This window comes from Vipera ursinii, assembly GCF_947247035.1.
Source record: "Vipera ursinii genome assembly, chromosome: 1".
Lineage (NCBI taxonomy): Eukaryota > Metazoa > Chordata > Lepidosauria > Squamata > Viperidae > Vipera > Vipera ursinii.
In genome coordinates this window covers 248,215,259-248,224,887 of record NC_139512.1, presented here as the reverse complement: position 1 = coordinate 248,224,887, position 9,629 = coordinate 248,215,259, and positions in this window count along the sequence as shown.

Below are 9,629 nucleotides of genomic sequence, written 5' to 3'. Positions count from 1 at the left end.
TACGAGATAGATAGATGATAGATAGATAGATAGATAGATAGATAGATAGATAGATAGATAGATAGACACAGATAGATAGATAGATAGATAGATAGATAGATAGATAGATAGATAGATAGATAGATAGATAGATGGATGGATGTTTGGATGGATGGATGTATATCCATGTATATTATTGAACAGCCATAAAATAGTTCAGCAGAACTGTAGAAAGTGTGGGGATTACCCACATTTCAATCAAATTTGTTTGCAAATCAGGCCGGCTGAACTAACTGCATCTTTCCAGGAGGAGAATTTTAATCCTACACAATGCTTCTTTGGGAAGAAATGCGGAGGAACTAAAGGGAAGGGCTTTAATAAGGGTGGGAAATGAGCGTTAGGTTTCAGCCCCATAGTTGGGAACTAATATTCTTAGAATGTAGTTGGAAGCAAGCTCTATTGAAATCCCAGGGTCTTATTTCGTAGGAACCACGAGGCTATCTATCACGAAAGGGATGCTTCTGTCCTTCGCGTGGCAGTGATAGATGTGTTCCGGTCGCTTTTCCTGGAGAATTCCAGGCAGCTCTTGACTGTCCAAAGGCTTCCTGTTTCATCCCGCACCTCCCCTTCCATGCACAACTATTGTCTCGTAATACCAGGCCTGCCCTCCGAACAGGGATGGGGATTTATATACAAGACATCTCAGCGCTGGGGAAGGAAGGGGAATAAAAAAAGAGGCCTCTTCCTCTATTTCTGCAAACATTGCAAGGAATTGGTTGACCTGGAACTACTCCTAGGATCGTGCACAAGAAAAGAGGAGGCGCACCTCAGAAGAGATCGCTTTCGTCTCCTCGGAAGTCTTAGGGCCGCGCTGAAATCCGTGTTAGGGGAAACAGTTCATCATCGGCCCTCAGAACTTTGAGTAGCGCCGGGTCTTGGCGTAACCAGGAGCCACGTGACCTGGCTCGATTTTATGCTTCTCTACCAGGCTAAGGGACGCGGTGGCTCAGTGGATTAGGACGCTGAGCTTGTCAATCAGAAGGTCGGCAGTTTGGCGGTGAGCGCCTGTTACTCGTCCCAGCTTCTGCCAACCTAGCAGTTCGAAAGCACATCAAAATGCAAGTAGAAAAATAGGGACCACTAAGGTGGGAAGGTAACAGCTTTCCGTGTGCCTTTGGCATCTAGTCATGCCGGCCACATGACCACGGAGACGTCCTTGGACAAGCGCTGGCTCTTCGGCTTTGAAACGGAGATGAGCACCGGCCCCTAGAGTTGAAATGCTAGTTGAAACTAGCTCGAATGTGCAGGGGAACCTTTACCAGGCTACAGGAGTCCTCCTCCTCCTCCCCCCCTCCTCCCCCCCACCCGTCCACCTAACGAAAATTTACTTCCCAATTTAGTTGCAGGCTAACCCTGCGAAGGCTTTCTTGGCACGCTACGCGCCGCTGGGGGATTGCAAGGTTGGCTGTCCCTTTCCCCGTTCGCAAGATCATCATCATCATCATCATCATCATCATCATCATCATCATCATCATCTAAAGTTGGAAGGGGCTTTGCGCAAAAGCCCCGAGTGGCTGGCTGTCCTCGCTCGCACGGGCGAGGCGGGCAGACTCTCCGCGAGGAAAACCTCCGCCCCGTTGTTTCTCGAGAAAACGCCCTAGAAGATGCCGAGCGAGCAAGACAGACGCCTCCGCCGTGCGCGGCCGCCTTCTGCGACCTCTCGCTGCCTTGCCCGCCCGCCCACCCGCTCTCTTCCCAGAGTTTCGGCGAGCAGCAGTTCCACCACCGGCGAACATACCGGAACGAATCACTTGGAGGCAAGCCAAAGGAGAGCCCAAATAAAACCCATCTGCTTGAAAAGGATTTACTTCCCACTAGTTATGCAAAGGCTTCGCGGCCTGGCTGGGCGGGCTAAGAAGCCCACCCCTTCCCCTTCCCCCTTCCCGTCCCTTGGAAGTTACATTCAAAGGAGTGGGGTAGGACTGACTTTCACATAACCTTTGGGACTGGGCCTCCGAAACTCGAAATTCAAAGGACCCGATCCGGCAGAATCTGGCGGCTTCACTAAAAGCCTTAAGTGAGGCTCAGGGTTGTTGTTGTTTTTTCTTTTTTCTTTTTTCTTTTTCTTCTTTTCTTCACTTCAGTTTTGGGGGATCTAAAAAATGTTGAAGGTTTAGTCACCTGGAGCGAACTATCTCGTGCGTTTAGATCTTAAGCCTATTGCATGGGAATTTTTATTTATTTAATTTTATTTTTATTTTAATCCCATTTATATCCCGCCCTTCTCCGAAGACTCAGGGCGGCTTACAATCTAAGCACAATCAATGTGCTTAGCAATAGCCTTCATTCTATGTATATGCCTGCTTATTAGGGCTTTCGCCCCCCCCCCCCCCAGCGGCATTATTACAAAGTCATCTTATTGCCCCCAACAATCTGGGTCCTCTGGAATGGAGCTTAATTCTGATTGCTTAGTTATCAAACGCTTACAACGCTAAGGCGTTGTAACTTCTTGGCAGGGAAGAGAACAAGTTCCCGTGCTCTTCAATAATTTTGCTGAAATGGTGAGGTTCGACCTTCGCATCTGGCTCTCCAGTGTGGAGGGTTTGGTGGGGGTGCTTCTAACAGGACTGTCCTGGGCAGGTCTATTTCGTAGGCTGCACCTTATTCCAGTGCTGTTGACTATGGACCCTTCAGTTAATGAAAAAGACGAAGCGCTGCTTGACTGAGCAAGTCTTAAACTGATTTCCTTCAGCTCCGATGCACAAAGTGTAGGATAATGGGCTGATCTTTCACACAGATAGGAGTGGTTTGACCTGCAGGTCCACAGTCGCTTAATTTATTGATCTTTGTTATTTGAACATAGTCCCAGATCAATTGCCATTTCCTCAAGATTAGGAAAAGAAAAACAAAAACCCAGAAAGTTGATCTTGTTAGAAACCTACTGAAATGATTGTTCCTTGGAGTGGTGGTGTTGCCATCTTTTAGCTGGGAGAGCACCTTGACTTATTTGTTCGAACAAGCCAGCCTGGCCTGATGGGGGATGGGTTTAGGTTTTATTGCTATTTTAAATGTATTTTAATCTACTGTTGTAACTTGGGCGTCTTGTTTAATTCTTTTTTAGTTTTTGTATTCCTGTACTTTTATATGTTTGCCCTGTTCACTGCCCTGAGTCCTTTGGGAGAAGGGCGGTATACAAATAAAATTATTATTATTATTATTATTACTATTATTACTATTATTATTATTATTATTATTATTATTATTATTATTATTATTATTATTATTATTATTTGCTATTGGAAAGACTTATTTTCTTATATGGAGGATTCTAGCAAAAGTACAGATTTCCCCCCCCCCCTATTTAGATCCCGTATTTCTAAAAAGAAAAAAAAGAATCACATGTTGGTCGTGAAGCTGTTTGAAATTGCAGGTGAAGTGGAATACAATTGTTCTCTCACTTGGTGCGAGAACAATTGAACCAGTGGGACATCTCTACAAACAACCATGGACAGCTCAGATACCTAAATGCCTGGTAGGAGAGGCCTGGTAATAGTTAGAAATAGCACCTGTTGAATTCAGGAATTTACTTTACTTAAGAGGGCATCCGATTGCAACTTTTTTAAAAAATGAGAGCAAGCAAACAGAAAAGGAAAGGGATCTAGCATCCTCAACTTGCATGAAAACAGTTTCAACTCCATGAGAAGGGGTCATTAGACACCTAACTTCAAAAGCAGGGCAAAACTGGCTGTGCTGAAGAAACTAATTTAGGTTTCTCAGCTCTCACTGCTGTCATCTAGCAGTGGTCCAGATGGTTACAGTTACATGATAGCTGAAAGTTAATTTTGATCGAGCTAACCAGTTTCCTTCCAAATCACTATGCTTGAATTTTAAACTAGGTGTCGGATTTGGACTCCTTTGGTAGCTTGAGAGTTGAGGAATTAAAGGAATGGGTATATTACACATTTTCTTCCACAGGATGGTGTCAAATACTGAGATCCAAGCCTTTGAAAACCTGGCAATTTTATTTAATTATTTATCAGGGTTTTTTTATGCTGCCCAACTCACTGTGGCTTATTATCCCCCAGGAGACATTTTGGTGGGCTAGAGTCTTTTCTGATCTTGGCTGCAGTTCCAACCTCCTTCTGCTAAGAACTAGGAAACATCTGATTCATTTTATTTATGTACCGAATTAACAACATCCAGTTCTTAGGGCTGTTGAAAAAGAATCTTCTTTTCAAATCTTTTAAAGGGAAGACAACTGCGCACCATACACACACACACACACACACACACAGAGAGAGAGAGAGAGAGAGAGAGAGAGAGAGAGAGAGAGAGAGAGAGAGAGAGAGACAGCGAGGTCCCATTCCAAGTATGGTTCTGAGCTGATGGGCTGCAGCCATGCTTTTCATTCAAACTAGTAGACCAAATATATAGTTATTTAACTTGGGGAGTTTCTCCATTTATTTCCCTTTATCAGGCTTTTAATTTCATGGACAAAGAATAAGTAAATAAGAAAGCAATAGCTACATTAAGATAAGATGCAGCAGATAGCGATGAAGGATGGAGGCCTTATGAATATTTTGTCACAGACATTTTTAGGACTCTTAAATCTTTTTTTTAAAAAGGACTTTTCCTACAGGGTGTATCCCTACTTTCAGAAATCAGTTTTCCACTGAAAAACTCTGCCAGTTTCAATGGGATCAAGACTTTTGAGGCAGCACCCAAGGATCAGGACAGGAGAGAGCTGGGGCTTTGGGTTGAGAATCCATAGCTGAATCCTTCTCTGTCTGTCTCTTTCTCTCTCTTTCTCTCCCTCCCTCCCCCTCCCTCTCTCCCCCTCCCTCTCCCTTTCTCCACATTTGGGTTGGCTTCCAAAATGACTCCCTCCCTCCACTTCTTTAAGGCCAGATTGAAGATGACCTAGTGATCCCCTCCCTCAGCAAAAAGGGAGGGCAATAAATTCTGGCCGAGGACAAGAAGAATAACCTCTGCCCTGCCGGCTTTTCGGATGATGCCCTGCACAACATAGGCAGCTCGCCACAAGAGGACGGATTGACCGGAGTGGGATTCTCACCAGCCCAGTTCAAGTCACAGAGCAAGGGTCGAAATCGTTCTGAAAACAGCGGCTGTAAGAGAAAGAGGCTTTAGGGCCGAGCCTGTATATGAAACCTAGTCAATCGGGTCTGCACCCCATCCATGTCAAGGAAGGGAAACGTGGCGGAGGGGGCAGGAAGACATATATTTCACGAGCCTATTTTTATTTTATTTCTTCTTAAAGCTGCAGAACTGCTTTCTATAGTAATAAATGCCTCCTCCGAAATAACGGGGCGGGAGGGGGCAGGAAAAGGTGATTATATGTATTATATATATGTTCCTTCCTTCCTTTAAAAAAAAAAGAGTCTGAAATCAACCTAATGTGCCCATTGGAGCAAGCCGCACCATGAAAGCTTGGGTGTTTACAAAAAAAAAAAAGTTGGAGGGCGGAGGGGAGAGGAGGAGGAGAAGGAGACTTGGGAGCAAATGGGATGGAAAATTAAATGAAATTAAATAGCTTGAACGGTTTTATTGTCCCTTATTAAAAGGACACATTAATTACATGCTTCTAGCTTTATTCCGAGACAATGTGGGACTCACAACATTCCACTAGTCCCTTTTCAGACACTTCAACTGGGCCGCTGGAAAGACCAGTTAAAAGGGGGAAATCACTTTTGCCCAGCGACCAAAAGATTCCCCCCTTCCCCCCCCCCCCCCTTAGCGAGCTTTCTCTCCCTTTCTCCCTCTCTGTCTCTCTAGCGTTGAACTGCCAACGCCCCCAAGGGAAAGCTTTGGCTCAGAGCTGGCTCTCTTTTGGCTTGAACAGGTTGCCCCATAATGAGGCATGAATGTTAAGGAACAACAGCCGTCCAAAGAAGCACAGTTGTGCCTTGCAATGTCCCACCAGGGAGCTCCATTCAGACCATCAAACTGCTTCAGCAGTGAGAAGATTCAACATTACATTCAAACCAGCATGAATGCCTGTATACAGGGCCAGCGCCATTATGTTGGGGGAAAGAAACACAGTGGATGCTTAAACAATAAAGGGGGGAAAGAGAAAGAAAGAAAGAAAGAAAGAAAGAAAGAAAGAAAGAAAGAAAGAAAGAAAGAAAGAAAGAAAGAAAGAAAGAAAAAAAAATTATTCGGTGGCTCAGATTGTTCCATTATAAACAGAATAGAGCCAGCAATGTCAGTCCTATTGGACTTCAAAGAAAGATGCATTTCAGCCACAATTTCCCTCTTCTCTTTCTCACGCACACCCCCCCAACTCTAATATTTACTTTCGAGTTTGTTCTGTTCAACTTCATGTCAATCCCTCCACCCTATCGCCCAAATCCGAAGTCAATCAGATTATTGTGACTGGTGGTACAGACAAATTGTATAGCTCGATGGGCATTTGACATAGCAGTTAATCCCCGTGCATAAGGATCAAAAAACCATTTGTACCTGAAGACTTTTTTTTTCATCCCTAATATTGCATTCTCCACTATGAGGGCGAACTAGGAAGCGTAAATTTATTTACTCCTAATTCATATTTTCCTCCACAAGCAGCATGGGGGGAAAATAATATTTTTCTTAATCCGAATGGGGGACGAAGTTGATATAATTTTAAACGAATCTTGCTCTAGAGGAAGCCTTACTTATTTGATATATCTGTCCCTATGTAGTGTTAACTAGTGCTTGGTAAACAGTCGATCATCCTGAGATCTGACTCAGGAAGGAGGGCGAAGAGATAGAGCCATTCGCCAACTGCAAAGTTTGGGTATGGGAATCATATTTCAGAAGTTTCTCCTACACACAACACAGAAAAAGAAGCCCACACACAGAGTAGCAAACGAAGGCAGACTCAGCATACTTCAGTCGAATTTTGCCATAAGAGTAGAGCAGGCCTAAGCGTTGCCAAGCCTCTTCAGTACGTCTGGACTACAACTCCCATCTTCTAGCCCTTGCATACCCACAGTCCATGCCTGGAAAGCATCATTTCGGAGAACGTCCCCCCCCCTCGCTTAAACTATCCCTTTTATTAGAGCCGGTGTACAACCCTCGACTCCATCCTCCGCCCCAGCGGAGCTCGGCTCCGTTTGCTTTTCTGGGCGAATCTAGCGCTCTCTGGATGGTGCGAAAGGTGCGCGGGTAGACCCAAAGAAAGGCGATTGGACACGGGCGGTTTTGGTGGCGGGTTTCCCCAAGTACCCGTGCGGGAGAGACAAGAGGTGGGTGGGATATTGGAGCAGCTTTTAAATAGTAATCGGGCTCCCACGGCAGTTGACACGATCATCTCAGCTTCCATAGCCGTTGCCGATTTCCTTTTCCAGTGGGCTCCTCGGGTGCCTGCCTGCCGCCGCCTCCTCCTCTTCTTCTCCGCCTCCTCCTCCTCTTCTCCTCCTCCTCCTCCTCCTCTTCTTCTTCTTCTTCTTCTTCTCCTCCTCCTCCTCCTCCCCTCCTCCTCCTCCTCCTCTTCTTCTTCTTCTCCTCCTCCCCCTTCTTCTTCTTCTTCTTCTCCTCGTCCTCCTCCTCCCCTCCTCCTCCTCCTCCTCCCCTCCTCCTCCTCCCCTCCTCCTCCTCCTCCTCCTCCTTCTTCTTCTTCTTCTCCCCCTCCTCCCCCTCCTCCCCCTCCTCCTCTTCTTCTTCTTCTTCTTCTTCTTCTTCTTCTTCTTCTTCTTCTTCTCCTCGTCCTCCTCCTCCCCTCCTCCTCCTCCTCCCCCTCCTTCTTCTTCTTCTTCTTCTCCTCGTCCTCCTCCTCCTCCCCTCCTCGTCCTCCTCCTCCCCTCCTCCTCTTCTTCTTCTTCTTTCTTCTTCTTTCTTCTTCTTCTTCTTCTTCTTCTTCTTCTTCTTCTTCTTCTTCTTCTTCTCCTCCTCCTCCTCCTCCTCCTCCTCGTCCTCCTCCTCCCCTCGTCCTCCTCCTCCTCCTCTCCTCCTCCTCCTCCTCCTTCTTCTTCTTCTCCTCGTCCTCCTCCTCCTCCCCTCCTCGTCCTCCTCCTCCCCTCCTCTTCTTTCTTCTTCTTCTTCTTCTTCTTCTTCTTCTTCTTCTTCTTCTTCTTCTTCTTCTCCTCCTCCTCGTCCTCCTCCTCCCCTCCTCCTCCTCCTCCTCCTCCTCCTTCTTCTTCTTCTTCTTCTCCTCGTCCTCCTCCTCCTCCCCTCCTCGTCCTCCTCCTCCCCTCTTCTTTCTTCTTCTTCTTCTTCTTCTTCTTCTTCTTCTTCTTCTTCTTCTTCTTCTTCTTCTTCTTCTTCTTCTTCTTCTTCTTCTTCTTCTTCTTCTTCTTCTTCTTCTTCTTCTTCTTCTTCTCCTTCTTCTCCTTCTCCTCCTCCTCCTTGTTTGCGCGCGCACCGCTTTAGGCGCGACCCGCCGGCCCGTCGAAGGGCCACGGCCCTATTTGAAAGCGCTCACAATCGGGCGCTTTCAAGTAGGGGGGCCGGGCGGGCGGCCGCTTGCCGCATCACGTATTCAAAGTCTGTCGAGAGTCGCCTTCCTTTCAGCGTCCCCTCTCCCGGCTCCCGCCCTCGTTTCCCTCGGCCCACTTATCTCCCGGTTGACAGGGTGCGAAGAAAAGTCGGCCGCCTTGGGGGTGAATGGCGATGTTTCGGTGTCGCCCTTATAAATTCATATCTTTTCTCCGAGCCTCGCCTTCCGAGGCGCCCGGGCCTCAATTCGATTTTCCTTGCTGTTGGGCACATTTAGCGGCGCCTCTATGGGCGAAGTTCATTTCTAGGCAAATGTATTCAAGAGCGGAGGGCCGTGAATAGGACCGTGTGTCAGCCGCCCCTAATTGGGATTAAAGCACTTCGGACCAGATGCGGAGAGTGACAGAAATTCTCAGGTCGCTTTGTGTGCAGCCTTCGACCCGCCTGGGCGCGCCTCCGAGAGAGTAGGAGGAGGAGGTTCGAGCAGCCCGGCCCGCCCTAGCGCCGCACATAAAAGAGACGGGGAGGCCGAAGCCGGAGGCTCGCCTAGCTCCCGGCCCCTCCCGCGCCTTGCTGTCGGCGCTTCTGGGAAGAACCAGGAGGCTTGGGAGCCGAGGGCGCGTCCTTAAAAAAGCGCGCCGCAAACGGCGTGACCTTATTAGACCCGCGGGGCGGGTGGCGAGCGGGTTCCGCTTGCATCCATCTTGCTTGGAAAAAGAGCCCTCCCGCACGGAATTCTTGCGCGGGAAATTGGGCGCGCTGCCGACACTCCATCGGATCGCGGCAGGCAAGGCCGGAGAAGCGATGGACGAGGAACTGTCTCCTCGTCGGCCCAGGGAGGAGGGAAGAGTCGCAGGACTTCGGCTCCCAGTTATTGACGAATCACAGGGCCTCCTCCCGACAGGTCAGGGTGGTTAGGAGCCGGAGCCAGAAGTCCTTGAAAATATTTGCCACCCGGAGCTACTTCTCCCATCTTTCAGTCACATTGTATTATTTATATCCCTCTTTATTAGTGAGACCTAAATCCCAGGTTTTGGCAGGGAAAGGCCCATATAGCTACCCTGGCTGATCTCAGAAAACTAAGCAGGTAGTAAGCCTGGAAGGCCAGCAGGAATGCAACCTGGGCTAGGACATTTAGTAAGAAGAAACAAGAAAGCATAATAAAAGAAATCAGAACGCACAATTTTGTATTGTGTCAAGAAAACAATATGGAC